This window comes from Mus pahari, chromosome X, assembly GCF_900095145.1.
Source record: "Mus pahari chromosome X, PAHARI_EIJ_v1.1, whole genome shotgun sequence".
NCBI lineage: Eukaryota > Metazoa > Chordata > Mammalia > Rodentia > Muridae > Mus > Mus pahari.
This window is the reverse complement of record NC_034613.1, coordinates 14,840,352-14,857,405: the sequence shown is the minus strand read 5'-3', so window position 1 is coordinate 14,857,405 and position 17,054 is coordinate 14,840,352. Positions and strand designations below refer to the sequence as shown.

Sequence of the window (17,054 nt, the reverse complement as noted above, 5' to 3'; positions counted from 1 at the left end):
TCTTAATTCTTGGCAATATATAACTGGTGTGTATTTTGGTACATAAGTCACGAGTTGTAGAGAACAAGAAGCAGTGTAGTATAGTAACAAGGTTTGTATTTGACATAGACTGCATTGCTGAACACGTTTCTTTTACGAACTTTGTGATTTGTGTCGTAGATGGTCACTTGTAGTAGATCCTTGATTTGACTCTTCAATATTCATGCTGTCTCCATCTGCAGTCTCTGCCATTTCTTCATCTTCATCATCATCATGTAGGTCTTTTGAAATTAACTGTCTGGCTAACTTAATATTCAGTCCTTCGTTGTAATGAAGCTTCCTTTTCATTTCAAACTGCCACTTCTTTTCTCCCTCTTCTGGGGAGAGGTCATTATCTTCCTCTCCACTGCTTTCTTGCTCCCGAGTCCGATACTTTGGCTCTGAGCTAATTTCTTAGCTAAGATATCTGGAGTCATGACTTCATTGCCTTCTGAATCACTATAGGCATCTTCATCGTCACCTATCATATTGTGATACGGAGTGTTTGGCTCATCTATTTTCATCAAACCATAGTCTTTGTCAGCGGGATGATATGTTGCCAGGATGTTCTCATCCCACTTCTGAGACTTCTTACTCAGTTCCTCTTCAATGATCGGGCGGGGCTGTTCGGCCGAGGCCACCACGAGGTGGGGGGGGAGGGGCGGGGAGCCGCAGAGGTCTTGTTCTTCAGGATTCCCTTGATGGGCCGGTGCGAGGCCTTCGAGGCCACCATGGCTGGTCTCTCCAGCACCCCCAGAGCTCGTGTCTCTAGCTGCATATGTAGCAGAAGATGGTCTAGTCGGTCATCATTGGGAGATGACATTGGTCTTGCAAACTTTATATGCCCCAGTACAGGGGAACACCAGGGCCAAGTACGGGGAGTGGGCGGGTAGGGGAGGGGGGGGGAGGTATAGAGGACTTTGGGGATAGCATTTGAAGTGTAAATGAAGTAAATACCTAATAAAATTGAAAGAAAAAAGGGATAAATAGGGAAAAAAAACCATTAACATGCTGACACTGTTTTATGAACATGCTTATCTCTGTTTATTCATGTCCCAGTAGAAAACTGAGCTTCAGGTATTCAATTGGTTCAGGTTCTGATTTTTTGCTTTATAGGTTTGGTTAAATGGCAACAATTGCCTATCAAGCTGATGGACAGATTGATATCCTTTGTCTTTGGGAACATTGTACATGATTGTCTGGGGGCAGTTTTTCTGGTATTCATTTCTCTGGTAAGGATACCTTTAACTAATGATGAGAGTCTCAAATCTTTTTTATATTCCCAGGATTTATTGCATGTGAGACTGGTGAACTTGACGTGTTTTATGAGGATCAATAATACAATTCAGATGCTTGCTGTATTTCAAGCTAAATGGAAAAATATCAATTCAAGCCATAAACAGCATTCAGGAAATCCAAATGTCAAAGTGTTTGAAAGGAGCCATGAATCGAAGAGATTCCTGCACTCCCAATAGCAGGCAGTGTGTTCGCTATTTTTAATTAGAACCAGCTAAATATAGCTCTTATCTTTATAGACTAGAAATATGGTTGACATTTCGCTAAACCTTTTAAAAATACAAGGCTTATTAATAAATGATGTTAATTCCTGGAATAAAAGAAATATCTCAGACTTTGGGCTGACCTAGTTTAGAAGTCCAAGTCAAAGGGAAAGCAAATGGAAAGCAACCAGGATTGAAAAACAGAAAGTTTATTGCTATCTTGTTAATAGCCTGAGAGCAGAATGAGAGAACGGAGGCGTCACCATGACAGGAGATTTTTGAGAAGTAATTATAGAACTGAAATAGCAATAAAGAGGCTCAGTAAAGAAAATCAATCATAGTTACATGGAGATCACCAAATATGTCACACTGCAAGCTTTGTGTTTTAGTCCTTAGAAGCTGGATTGCCATTGTTGGGTACCTACCACCAGCAGCTCACCTCATATGAAGGGGCAACATAGAAATTTACTGTGTAAGCACATCTTTGATTGGCCTGTCTGCTGTGTCCACCTGCTGTGAATTCTAAATGCGGGCCCTGATCTTCCAGCTTGCCCTGATCATAGAGGAGATGAAGATTACGGTTGACCTGAGCAGTCAAGCCACAGGGTGTTTCCAGTTTTGACAGTGAGTGAAATGCAAAGGCTGCTATCTAGGGTATCATTTGAGGTAGCAAGCAGGCTTAGGGGAAAGGTAGAATAGTGATTTTGGGAAGCAATCTCTCTACAATTTTATGAAATACTGATTTCCATTTTAAGATGTATAATTTATCCATACATTATAATAAAGTGTGTGTGTGTGTGTGTGTGTGTGTGTGTATGTGTGTGTGTACATAAGTGCAAATGTCTTTACATTTCTTCCTCACAATAGTGGCTAAGAAATACACTTTTGAATATTTATTTTTTTGAGATAGAGTTTAACTGTAAAGCTCCGTCTGGCCTGAAACTTGCTCTGCTGACCAGCCTGTTCTTGGAGTCATACAAAGCTGGCAGTATTTGCCTCCCAAGTGCTGGCACTAAAGGTTCATTCCACACATCCATCAAAAGAGAACTTACCCTACTACCTCTTTTTAAACACTTTTAATTGTTTTTATGTATGTGGGTGTTTTGTCTGCATTTATTGCTATGGATAATGTGTGTGTTGTTCTGACATAGCCCAGAAGCAGGAGTTACATCTCTTCTGTCCTAAAGACCATTACAGACCATCACTGCTATGAAGTGTTAGGATTAGAAACCTGCTGAGCTATCTCCCCAGCAGAGTAGGTTCTTCTCTTCAGATTTATTTCTCTCCCTTCACTGCTCTCCTTTTCTCCTCTCCCTCCCTTGCCTCCCTCTCCCTCTCCCTCTCCCTCTCCTCTCTCTCTCTCTCTCTCTCTCTCTCTCTCTCTCTCTCTCTCTCTCTCTCTCTGTGTGTGTGTGTTGGGGAGTGTTGGCATGCTATGTGTCCCCAGTACATGGAGTGTGAGCAACCCAACAAGGATTCTGTAGACTAAACTCAAGTCCTCTGCAAGAGCATAAGTGCTCTTAACTATTGAACTCTCTCTACAGCCCCTTTATGAGATTTTAAAAAATTAATTGTTAGTGATAATAAAATAATTGTTACCTTTATCTCTTTTTCATTATCCATCTGCAAAAGAATAATAAAACATTTTTGGGGGGGAGAAAGACATTAATTTAGCTTATAAACTAATTCCATAATTGATACTGAGAATTGCACAAAAATCAGAAAATGAAATAAGCTAAGATAAAAATATTGATCACCCTTAATGGTACACTGAAGCCATTGCAATATATGCTCTATTATTAGATACATACATATCTGTGCATAAGTCAACACAATCATAACATACAGTGAAAGAATGAGAGCCATAGGTTGTCTCTTATTCAGTTAGTCAAACTTGCTAATGCCAAGGCCAGGAAGCAGGAGTGTGTGGGTTGGGGAGCAGGGTGGGGGGAGGGTATAGGGGTCTTTGGAGATAGCATTTGAAATGTAAATGAAGAAAATATCTAATAAAAATGCCTGAATTTTTAAAAAGGATTTCTAAAATCATGGAAAAAAACATATTTAGCTGCTGAAAGACCAGTGTTTTCTCATTACAGACCTTAGTGTATTTTGCAGAAAGTTGCACATAATAAAAGGTGAAGAGATGAAATTTTTCTTCTTACCAGTAAGCATCTAAAAGATAAGAGAGGGAGAAGAAGATGGAATGAAATTGAAGATCTTACTAACGAAGTTTTTATCATCCAAACTATGGAGGCATTGACTCTGCCTTGGATGATCCAAAATATTAGGAGAAAATGAAACCTAAAGCAGGGGATTTCAACCTTCCTAATTCTGTGATCTTTTAATACAGTTCCTCATGTTATGGTGACCTCCAACCATAAAATTAGTTTGTTGCTACTTCATAACTTTAATTTTGCTACTGTTATAAATTGTAATATAAATATCTAATATGCAGAATATCTTGTATGCAAACCCTGTGAAAGAATCATGCAGTCCTTCCCAAGACGCTGCAACTCACAACTTGAGAACCACTGATCTAAAATATGTCTTGTGCTTGTTTGCTTGCATTTTCTTTTTTTAGGCAGTATCTCATTATACCACCCTAGCTGGCCTAAAACTTGTTATATAGATAAGGCTCCTCTCTAACTCCCAGAGATCCTCTAAGCTCTGCCTCTCAGTGCTTCAATTAAAGCCATACACCTCAGCACCTAACACCATATGGTTCTTAGCAGATGGTTTTTATGGTATTGTAGCAAATGTTTTAACATAATACTTAAAAAAGAAACCAAACTACTAATTATCGTATGTTATTGAGGACAGAGGTCTGAAATGAGTCTTATGGGTATCAATCTTTAACACTGAAGAAGAGGTCAGACTTTTATCTTTCCTGATGTCAAGGATAAAATCTTAGATGTCAATTTATTACATCTAGAAGCAACTAAAACCCAAGCTGCTAGGCATGCAGGTGAGGGATTTTCTGGATTGGATTATTTGAGGTGTAAAGAGCCACCTTAAATAGGGTCAAAACTTCTTGTGACAGTTCCCATAAAAGGGCATGGAAGAAGAAAACTTTTGCTTATTGCCTGCTTTCTGTAAATGTTGCTGGAAAGTTCATCCACCATGTTCTTGAGGCGTTTTGTTTTGTTTTTGTTTTGTTTGTTTGTTTGTTTTTTCAAGACAGGGTTTCTCTGTGTAGCCCTGGCTGTCATGGAACTCACTTTGTAGACCAGGCTGGCCTTGAACTCAAAAATCTGCCTGCCTCTGCCTCCCAAGTACAGGGATTAAAGGCATGTGCCACCACCACCCGGCGAGGCATGCTTTTTACTTTATTGGAGGTAAGTTCTTTGACATTCCAGTGTAGACTGGCGATTAGCAGCTTTCCAAGATTCCTCTAGAACTCTAGCCTTAGGTTGGGTGCTGAAACATGCAGCCTCATAGACTGAAGACCAAAGTCCATTCTTGGCCTTTCCATCAGAAGGCAGTCATTGTTGGACTACCTGGACCCACAGCTACTGACCTATTCCAATAACTCCATATACAGAATCAGTTCTGTTCCTTTAAAGAACCCTGACTAATATACCTAGCTTCTACAGATGCCTGTTTTGGGGGGTCTATGTCTCCTCTCTCTGATTCTAAAACCTACAGAAGACAATCAAATATGATTACGAGTTTCTTCTATCTTTCTTTGTGCTGTAAGATTCCTCAAGAATACATTTTACCCACCTACAGAATCCATAAGATTCTTCCTGTCTCAGGGTTTCTTTTTAAAACTTAACACATGAATGTACTTTTGCTATGTGAGGCAACCATCAGTTTCCAGGCATGAGGACGCCTTTTTGTAGAGTGATTATTCTGCCTGTCACGGCAGAATGGGTGCTTGTCAAGTAAAAAGAAGGAGGCAAACTGTATTCTCATCAGCTGGAGCAGAATGTGCTGGCCAGAGACATTAGGAAGAACCAGCTCATTCTTTTTCCTCTGCAGCCAGTCCTCAGAAATTACTATCACTGTCAGTTCTCGAGGAAGAGGAAAGACTATCTACCAGGATGTCAGGAGCACACAATCTGTTTAACATCCCTACCTACAAGGAGAAGAAGCTGCTTCAGCAGAAATGCAAGTTGTTCGAAAGCACCTTTTGGCTGAGTGGAAAGACCTTGTATTTAGTCTGATGGTCCCCATTGCACCTGAAGGGATAGATTGTTTTGATAGACAAGCTTATCAACTTTTAGCCTTAATTTCCTTCTCTGTAAAATGTAGAAAGATGGACTGGAGAGATGGCTCAGTGTTTAAGAGCACGTGTTACTCTTGTTAAGCACCCAGGTTTGATTACCAGGACTCACATGGTGGCTCACAACTTTCTGTAACTCCAGTTGTAGGAGATCTGATGCATTCTCCTTACCTCTGCAGGCACCAGCCATGCATATGGCAAATACATGTGTGTCCCTAAAGGACAATTGGCAGTTAATAAGTAGTTTCTGGGGCTGGGAGTAGCCACTGGAAAGTTGTCTATGCTTCAGTAAATAGCCATACACCCATGTTCATGTAAGCAAGCCTATTAAAACTCAATGGGTCACGTACACAGGAGACAAGAAAGTAGAAGGTAGCCTTCTGGGAAATGCTTCAAATGAAGAGGGAAGGTGTGTGAAAGAAGGCTGTGGAAATGAAAACCTGTAAACTTCATTATATGCATGTATAAAACAATCAAGGAATAAATTTAAATAAACATTGAAAAATACATTCAGCAAGTGGGTGAGTGTACTATAGTATAAGGTGTAGCTATGATCTAGGAAAACTTTACTTAGAAGAGGAAGACAGTTAGGACAAGGCTAGTATGGATCCCAAAAATTTCAGAATCTACAGGCTGCTCAGTGTTTGCAACCTTTGTCCATTTTCAGATGACTGATAAATCAACATGGCTAGGTACTATTCAAATGCACGATGAAGATATTGTTTCTACACTAGCATATATAACAGCTAACAGCATTCACTGAGTACATACCACACACAGGAGGTCCTCCCACCAACACCACAAGGACAGCACTTCAGTGATACCCCTTTTGTAAGTTAGAAGGCCTAGGATTGAAGGGACTTAACCAAAATTTACAAAAGTAGCATTATTCCAGTTATACATTAAATCATACCCCTAATGAATGCATTGTGCTATTGATGTTCTGTCTCATACAAAATCCTTTGTTGTTGTGGAAAGAAATTGTAGTCTCATCTTGCTTTTTGCTTTAAGATGCCTATGTCTAGGTCTTCTCAGTCTAGGCTTTACTGACGTCATATAGTCTTGCTTTTAGTTTCTCTTCTCATTTCTGCCCTAGGTCTAACCCTAAGACAAACTCTCATCACCACTGGAAATCTTGCAAGAATGTCTCTCTGATTTCTTCAGGCAGAAAAGGATAGTAAAAATGAGTCATATCATGAAATCAAAATATTCTCAAGCTCTTTATCATTGTGCCTAAAACTTCTTTGATAAGTTGTCTCATATATAATGGATGACAGTGGAGCATAGTTGCTTATTTTGACAATTATAGAAAAATATGCAAAAGTCTTTTTGTAGTATTATCAAATATTCCTTTCCCCCTTTTCTTTCTACTTGACTCCACACTAGGGAATCCATTAGCAAGACTTAGAAGTCTGCAGAAATTTGTCTTAGGAGTCAGACTAACCAGGTTGAAATTAAGCTGTCAGTAGCTGTGGGATCTTATCTTAGGGCCTCCCACTTTGCACAGCAGAACAATACTATCTCACACTGAGCTGTACCTTCATTTTGTAGCTGTGATTTTTTTTCCTGCTTTCTATAGAAAGTTTCTAGTAGATATAAATTCCTTCCTAGCCAATGATAGACTTGAACTTTTGATCTTTCTGGCTGTTTCCTAAGTACTGAGATTACAGGCCTTAACCTCAATGTTGTTTTATCGAGTGCTAGACATCAAACCCAGGGCTTCATTCATGTAGAGGGAACATTCTACCAACTCAGCTACATCTGCATCATACCACCACCCCATCCCATCTCCTTGTGCTGGGATTCATCCATGGCCTCATACAGGTTAAACAATTGTTTTACCACTACAGTCTATACATTTCAGTCCACAAATGAGTTTTCTGATCCTATATTTTATCAGTCATGAATTAACAATAATTATATTGCCTCTTTTATAATAATATGCAAGGGGATTAAATTAAGCATTTAATAGTATATGCTATGGTAACATGTATTTCATATATGTTGTTCTTATGAGTCTTTTGTCAGTTACAAATTTGTATTGACTGCTTCTCAATGCTTGATAGTGTTCAGACTAGAAAGAGATGAAAGGTAAAATCAATTTAGTACTAAACAACACAGAGCTTTCAGTTCAGTAGAAAACACAGATGTAGTAACAATTGCTATGGTGAGCTAAGTGACTGCCAAAAACTTTTGTTGAATATGACATTGGAGTGTATTGATGAAGGGACACAGAAAGGACTGGCTTGACAGGTTTCAGGATTGATCATTTATGCTAGGTGCTGCCTTTAAAGACAAGAATGGCAGGCATTCAAAAGTCTGAAGAGTGGCCAACTGCAGCATCATTTGGCAGTAAACCCCATTAACAATTATCCACAGGGAGCAGTGAGGCGAAGAGCAATAATACACTTTCTTTGTGAAAGTCTGAGGATGATTAAGCTCCCTAAAATCTTTGCCTGGCCTGGAAAAAAACATTCCAAATATTCACATTTAAAACCCCATGAAATAGTTATTGCCTTTTATTAGTCATTAGAATGAGTCCGGGATTGCATTTTAGAGATTTCCTGAAATGTGTAGGTCTTTATGGGACCTCATTTTGTCCATGTAAAAGACATGCTGATGATGCTTTCAAAAATGCAATCGCTAGGTAATAAAAATTCTTATGTTGTAATGCTTCTGGAGGAGTGGTAGATTTGAAGGTAACTGGCCTTTAACTTTTTAATCCATGTACACAAAACCAGCCTGGTTACTAAATATAGTCTCCTTTTGATTTACGTAGATCTGCTCATTCTGCCTTTGATGAGAGGGTCTAAAATAGATTCCCCCTCTGTATCAAAGAGAGGTCCATTAGGTCAGAAGTTGTCAAAGACCAGTAAAGTCAAAATTGAAACCAGGCTTGCATTTGATAGCCTCTCTGGGATTTTTGCTGAAGGAGAGTGCTGACAATTAGAGCTGAGTGACAATGACGATAAATGATTGTCTACATCACAGTCCCAGTAGACACAACTCAGTTGAATCACTCTTTTCATGCTTAACTACCATTCTGATAATGGACTCTGAGGGCTACAGTGTCACTGAACTGCCATTCAATACACATCTCATATATTTAATTTTTTCCATTGAAAACTTTAGCATTTTGATGGAATAAAAAATAGTGACACTGAATTTACTATTTTAGAAAATAAAATAATCTTGAAGCATCGATAGATGAACACAGCAGACTATTGAACGTCTACTGAGAGGCAAGATTAAGGCAGACTTAGCAGCAGCTAGACAATCTTGTTAGACAACTAGGGCCCAATTATTAGCAAGGATTAAGATTTGGGATTCAAGGAGTTGAAAAAAATGCCTCAGCAGTTAAGACCACTTACTGCTATTACAGAGTACCAAGAGTGAGTTTCCACTACCCATATCAGCTGGTTCACAACTGCCCATAACTCCAGTTCTAGGAGACCCAACACCATCTGGCTTCTGAGGATACCCACATACACTTGATTCACAATATCTCACACAGGCAAACATAGAGAAAAATAAAAACATACATAAGTGAATCTTTAAAAATTAATTTGAATCTAAATATTAGGACAGTAACTAGCAGAAATTAATTTTTTTGGTTTTGGTTTTGTTCTTCAATACAGGGTTTCTCTGTATAGCCCTGGCTGTCCTGTACTCACTGTGTAGACCAGGCTGGGATCTAATTCACATAGATCTGCCTGCCTCTGCCTTCTGATGGGATAAAGGTGTGTGTTACCATGTCTGGCAGAAATTCCATTTTAAATGCCAAGATATGACATAACTAGATCTGACATGCTCTCCTGGCCTCTGTAGTCACCAGGCAGATACATGGTAAACATATTTTTATGCAGGCAAAACACCCGTATATGAAACAGAAAAGAAAAAAATTAAGATAGACAAATAAAATCAACTATTGGATATGCCCAATTTTCCTTGTGATAATATTGAATCTGCTCCTCTGTTTATATTTCTAAAAACATGAAGTCAAAGGTAAAACTTAAGGAATTCAGTTTAGGCATTTTTCATGGGTATAATTAATTCACAGATAAGGCCATATATATTGCATATTTCATCACACTGAAAAACATGTAATATGGGGGTTGACTTCCATCTCAATGAATGGGTCACTAGGCTAATGGATGACTTGGCTGTGATGATGACTGTCAACTTGTTCTATTGAAAAGCTAGCCCTTTCTCCACTTGTAGATAGGAAAGTAATCCATAAGGACAATATTTGACACTAAATAAATACCAACTCTACATCTCCCTATGTGCTAAAAGTGTTCATTCACTTTGACGATTCTTGCCCAAATCAATGATTTTAATGAAGTTCCAACTGCCTACTCAACATATTTTGAAGGGTAGTATTGGTTTTGATGAATGTGTTGCTTTATGCAGAGGCTAATGATCTTGTTGCATTTGATTAGTTTTTCTGTGTAACCAAATCATTCAACCATGGCTTCTTATCACTCTTGAATTTCACTAACCCAGTATCCATTGATACAAGTGTAGCCATTGGTGACTGTTAAGTAGGTGGGAGTCACTATTTCAGGATATAGCTTTCAAAAAGAAACATCTTTGGGATGAGGGCACTAACAAGAAGTTCAAAAGCTAGCAGAATGAAGGAACTGCCAATGCTACAAGATAATTGAAATAAAGAATGATGGAGAGGAATAAAAACAAAGTTTGTATAAACATTTAAGCCAAGGTGAGATTTCATCCTGAGTCTCAGAGTGTGCCTAGATCATAGGCCACAAAAAAAATGCCTATGTAAAGGCTGTAGGCAAAACAGATGTTAAAACCCCATTTTTGTGGTAGAGACCAAAGAAAGAAGCAGACCAAAGAAAGAAGCAGATTTTTCAAGTTTAAATTGAGCTCTCACACTAATTACAATATTAAAAATGGATTTGTTGTAGATATTTTCATATTGTAAGAAAAATGTAAAATAAGGTGAAACATTGAAATTTAAAATGGAAAAAAAAATCAAGGAATAAATGAAATCTCTATGTGGAATGAGGCACTAGTCATCCACCCATTTGTCTTGTTGGGCATGATTTTGAAAAGTTTAACCTGAAAAAAAAAATTCAGAATGTGAATCTCTTAAACTCCAAAGCTAAGGAAGGGTCTCATTATGTTATTCTGGCTGGCCTAGAACTCATTATGTATTACCAGGCTAACCTTGAATTCATAGAGATTCACCTATTTCTTCATTTCCTGTAAGGGCCTATGATATGCCTGGCATATACATGTACATCTTTTCCTTCAACAGAAGGACCAGTGTTGGTGATGGCAATGATGAGATGATAGTGGATGTGGCAATCTGTACCCAGTAAAGATTAAACAAAGTGTGTCCGGAGAGATTGCTCAGTATTTCAGAGCAGTTGTTGTTCTTGAAGATGACCCAAGTTCAATTGCTATCACCCACCCACAAAATGGTTCACAGCTGTTTGTCATTACAATCCCAGAGGATTTCATGCCTTCAGGGGTACTATACACACATGATGTACATAAAAATAAATAAATCCATTTCAAAAATCAAGGAAAGTTATTTTGTATTTATCTGATCATAGATAAGTATGATTAATTTTCCATGCAGAATGAAACACTGTAGAGTTTATATGTGGCCCTATTTTGCCATTTAATATCCTTTTTTCACAAAGCACTCATGAAATTTATAGCCATTGCTCTTCCACATGATTACATTCTATCTCTCACATTTAATAAGCCACTCATTGCTTTAGTATAGTAATTTTTGAGAAAGCAGGGTATGAGTAATTGGAGATACATGGAGTCATGAGGAAGACACACACATATTTGAAAGTTAGGTTTGAAGAGTGGTGTGGAAATGATAATATACTAACTCTATAATAACACCCGGAAAATTTATATTGTCTGCTGGATCCAGCTCCATTTTCTGGAAAAATATGTTCTTAAATGTGTCACATTTATCACCTAGCTGCTGAAGTCACGAATCTAAACAAAGATTAGACCTTTTCTTCTTTCTAATTTTCCCAAGCATTTTCTGATATCTCTTTCTAACCAAATACCAATTTAAGGACAGAAGGGCATAAATGGTGGAGTCTAAATATAGATAAGGCAAATTATGTATTTTACAACTTTGGCTGGAAATGACTCTTTAAGTGAGTAGCTCATTAACCCATGGGAGTGAATTTTTAATGGTGGCACTTCAGTAGAAAGATTTTTCATTAATAATTCCATTTACTAAACGTCTTTTATGTGCCAAGCATTTAATAGATGATTTTAGTATGAGTTTCAGATTATTGTCTCTACATTTCACTACAACCTGACAAAGAAAGTGGCATTAACTTCTTTTATAGATAAAGAAACAGGTTCATCAAGTTTAAGTAACTTGTCTGTTGCCACCCATATAGAAACTGGAGAGTATGAGATAAGAACCAAAGCCTATAATTTTTGCCTTGTGCCTGCCATATTGCCTCTGCCATTTTTATTTAATGGTTTTGAGGAAAATAGGGATTAGACATTCATGTGGTATAGTAATATAGATAGACCATCATTAATTAACCTCTGCTCAAAATAATGCGTGGATTTTTGTCTTAGAAAAAATAGAATGATCATGATGTAACTATAAGGCACTCATATCCCAGGACACTGCCTTTTCCTGGGTTGAAATCATAGTTGGAAGACTGGATACCTCCCTGTGTCTCCTTTCAGAACCACAATTATAGCAGTCGTCTTCTTCCTCCTCTTCCTCCTCTTCCTCCTCCTCTTCCTCTTCCTCCTCTTCTATGATGTTTATTTCACTACTGCTCACTATAGGTAGTCTGTTGGCTAGAAGCCATACTTATTTACTGAGTTGCTGTAAGTATCAAGGATATATCAAAAACAAAGCTGTTGTGTCTAGAAAATGTTGTTGCCTTGGATTCATCTTCCATGCTGTTGGTGTACACATGAACTTTCGGTGCACTAAATCTGCATGAGTTCAAGCCAGACAAATTCTCAGGATGGAGAATTGTTAAGTGTGCATTAAGTCCCACCGCTGAACAAGAAGGTATTTGACAAATGTTGGAATAGGGAAAAATCAGGTTTTTTTTTCCCATGGAGTAACATCTGATGTAGTTGGACTCCAGAAATTCAAAAAACCCCATTAAAAAATGGGGTACAGAGCTAAACAAAGAATTCTCAACTGAGGAGTACCGAATGGCTGAGAAGCACTTGAAAAAATGTTCAACATCCTTAATCAGGGAAATGCACATCAAAAACAACCCTGAGATTTCACCTCATACCAGTCAGAATGGCTAAGATCAAAAATTCAGGTAACAGCAGATGCTGTCAAGGACATGGAGAAAGAGGAATACTCATCCATTGCTGGTGGGATTGCAAGCTTGTACAACTACTCTGGAAATTAGTCTGTCGGTTCCTCAGAAAATTGGACGTAGTACTACTAGAAGATCCAGCAATACCTCTCCTGGAAATATACCCAGAAGATGTTCCAACTGGTAATAAGGGCACACATAGTGGGCACTGCTCCACTATGTTCATAGCAGCCTTATTTATAATAGCCAGAAGCTGGAAAGAATCCAGATGTCCCTCAATAGAGGAATGGATACAGAAACTGTGGTACATTTACACAATGGAGTACTACTCAGCTATTAAAAACAATGAATTTATGAAATTCTTGGGCAAATGGATGGATCTGGAAGATATCATCCTGAGTGAGGTAACCCAATCACAGAAGAAGTCACTTGATATGCACTCACTGATAAGTGGATATTAGCCCAGAAACTTAGAATACCCAAGATACAATTTGCAAAGCACAAGAAAATCAAGAAGAAAGAAGACCAAAGTGTGTATACTTCATTCCTCCTTAGAATAGGCAACAAAATACCCATGGAAGGAGTTACAGAGACAAAGTTTGGAGCTAAGACAAAAGAATGGACCATCCAGAGACTTCCCCAGGGGATCCATCCCATAATCAGCCACCAAACCCAGACACTATTGAAAATGCCAACAAGAATAGAAAAGATAGAAAAATAATTTTGCTGAAAGCACCCTGATATAGCTGTCTCATGTGAGACTATGCCAGTTCCTGGCAAATACAGAATTGGATGCTCACAGTCATCTATTGGATGGAACACAGGGACCCCAATGAAGGAGCTAGAGAAAGTACACAAGGAGCTGAAGGGGTCTACAACCCTATAGGTGGAACAACAATATGAACTAACCAGTAACCTCCAGAGCTCGTGTCTCTAGCTGCATATGTAGCAGAAGATGGCCTAGTTGGCCATCATTGGAAAGAGAAGCCCCTTGGTCTTGCAAACTTTATATGCCCCAGTACAGTGGAATGCCAGGGCCAAGAAGTGGGAGTGGGTGGGTAGGGGAGCGGGGCAGAGGGAGGGTATAGGGGACTTTCGGGGTAGCATTTGAAATGTAAATGAAGACGATATCTAATAAAAATTGAAAAAAAAAAGAAGAAAGGGAACTGAGCGGGTCCACAAAAAGGGAAGACAGCAGAGTGTTCTATCAGAATCTATGTAATCCTGGAGGAATGGGGTCAGTCACATAATGAGAAGAGACCTCAACACTTAGTCTTCTAAAGAGCTGGGGATGAGACTCGGGGTTGGATTTGGAAAAGAGGAGGGAGACATGAAGATCTACAGTTAGCCCACCTGCTTTTCTTCCTGAATTTAAAAGTCCTCTTAAATATTGGGGGATTCTGTTTAATTTCCTACTGAAATAATAGTTTAAATTATTTTTCTATCTGTTATTAAGATCAAATTATTTTTAGTTTCTTTCTTCATATGGTCAGTTAGTGAACTGGCCCTTACATTCTTAGGATCAGCCTTAGTTTGTTGTGATTAGTTCTTTTACATTTTACTGGATTCTGTTCATAAGTATTTGTTATTCTATGGTTTTTGAAGATCATTTGTGAATGTCTTTCTTTCTTTCTTGAAATATGTTTAGTGTGGATTTTCTGACAAGGGAGTGTTATCTCCCCTCATATCATAATTTAACACTATTCCCAAAAAAAGAAACACAGTTTCTTTTTCTGTTTTTTTAATTATTAGTTTTTACTTATTCACTTTACATACCGCTCATTGCCCCCTCCCAGGCAACCCCTCCCAAAATTCTTCCCCCAACTCCTCCCCTTCTCCTCTGAGTGGGTCGAAGCCCCATGGGTATTCCCCAGGAAGTGTTTCTTAGTCATCTGTAATTATGCTTATACTGTATGTTAGCATCCACTCTGTCTTTTTTTTTTTTAACGTTTTGGAGAAATTTTAGGTACATACCAGGATTAAAAATGAGGCACAGGGATTTTCAATATACCCCTTGACTCCAAACAGGCATGTGCTCTTCCATTATCAGCATCTCCTGCCAGAGCTTCACATTTATCAAAATCAATTAACTTACATTTAGACACTATGACTACTTAAAGGTGTTTTACATTCTATAAAACTGAATGATGACATTATCCATCAGGATATTAACACAGAATAGTTTTGCCAACATTTAAACAAAACTCCTGCATTCAAATTAGCTGTAGTGTTCTACCTTCTCCAGAACGCAGATCATAAGACTTACCCAATACAACTTTTCAAACTGATGCTCTTTCACTTTGTAATAGGCACTTAAAATTTTCTCCATGTTTTTTTCATGAATTTATAGTTCTTTTTTAATCACTTATTTATATCCTGTTCTCTGTATATGACACAATTTATCCAATCTGCTATTTAATAATATCTTTATTGCTTCCACAATTGGGAAGTTCTGAATTAATTTGCTATAAACTTCTGCACAGAACTTTTTAAAATACACTTATGCCTTCAACTCATTTTTATGTAAAAAAATGAATGATTGCTGACTTATACCTTTAAGATTGCTTACTCCTGCACGAGGACTGTTAATCTCTCTTCTAGTGTTTTTTTTTTTTTTTCCTATTTTCATTAATAATGAATGAAAGTTCCTGGCAGGCTACATCCTTATAAGTCTTGATGGTTTTAGTGTTTCATGTTTTATTGTAATCAGTGTTTAATGGTAGGTCCATAGATGTAATAATTTGCCTTTTAATAACTCTTCTTGTCATTCTAGAGACTTGAGAATGGCTCAGTATTTTGAAAACACTGTTATTCTTCCAGAGGACCTGGGTTCGGTTTCCAGCACCCACAAAATAGCTCACAACCTTCTGTAAGTCCAGTCTCAAGGGATTTGACACCTTTTTCTGGTATTTGTTGGTACATGTATGCAAAACAACCATGTACTTAAAATAAACAAATAAACTTTAAATTCATTCTAAAATCAGTACTGCTTCTACTCCTTTCTTTAGATTGCTGTTAACAAGATATATAGTTTCCATCCATTTATTTTGTCACATGTTAATTAGAGAAATTCTGCATTGATCTACTTATTGCTCACATTTACCCCCTCATGTTTGCCCTACCTATTTTCTCTTTTCTTGCATTAGTTTTTTAGATTCCACATGAGAAGAAACATGCAGTCTTGTCTTTTAGTGTTGGATCTTCATTTTTATCCATTTTCCTGCAAATGACAATATTTTTCTCATCTTTAACGATGTATCCAATTCCACATTTTCCTTAGTCTCTTCATCTACCTTTTGGCATCAAGGCAGACTCCATGTCCCAACTCTTGTGAACAAAGCAGCAGTGAACATGGCTATGCAGGGTTCTCTGGGATATGGTAATGTAGACTTGTTCATCTGTGCATTATTCTATACAATGAATGTATGCTGGTGACAAACATACCTGCCCCAAATGCACACACAGGAAGAGAATACTTGATTATATGGAAGTTTTAACTCAAGTTTGTCTATAGCAATGTTCATAATGGCTGTCTGTACTTACATTCCTATTAAAAATATCTAAGAGTTCCTTTTCTCCTGTGTTCTTGCAGACACTTTCCACAATTCTATCTAGTACATATTTCTTATATAACAATGAGTTTCATTGTGGCACTCAGGCATGTTTATCATATATTTTATCTTAGACACCTCCACTGCCCTCACCTCTTCCACTCAGCTTCTTGTGTGTCCACTTTATCATCATAAACAAATTCATTGTCTATTCCTTCAAACATTTTTAGTTTGAGAATATATTCTGGAGATGGAAAGATAGCTCCATAGTTCAAAGTACTGGTTGTTTTCCCAGACAAACCAGGTTAAATGCTTCATACCTATGTGGGAAATAGACATTTTCCAGGGTAGCCAACACCTTCTTCTGGCCTCCATTAACACCTGTACACATGTGGTCACAAATACATACATGCAGGCAAAATGGCCATACACATAAAAAATAAATTATTAT

At 37.9% G+C, this 17,054-nt stretch overlaps 1 pseudogene; it reads right to left on the bottom strand.

Annotated features, from left to right (window-relative positions):
- Positions 1–7: 7 nt before the first annotated feature.
- Positions 8–751, bottom strand: LOC110314128 (annotated as a pseudogene).
- Between the last annotated feature and the right edge of the window lie 16,303 nt (positions 752–17,054).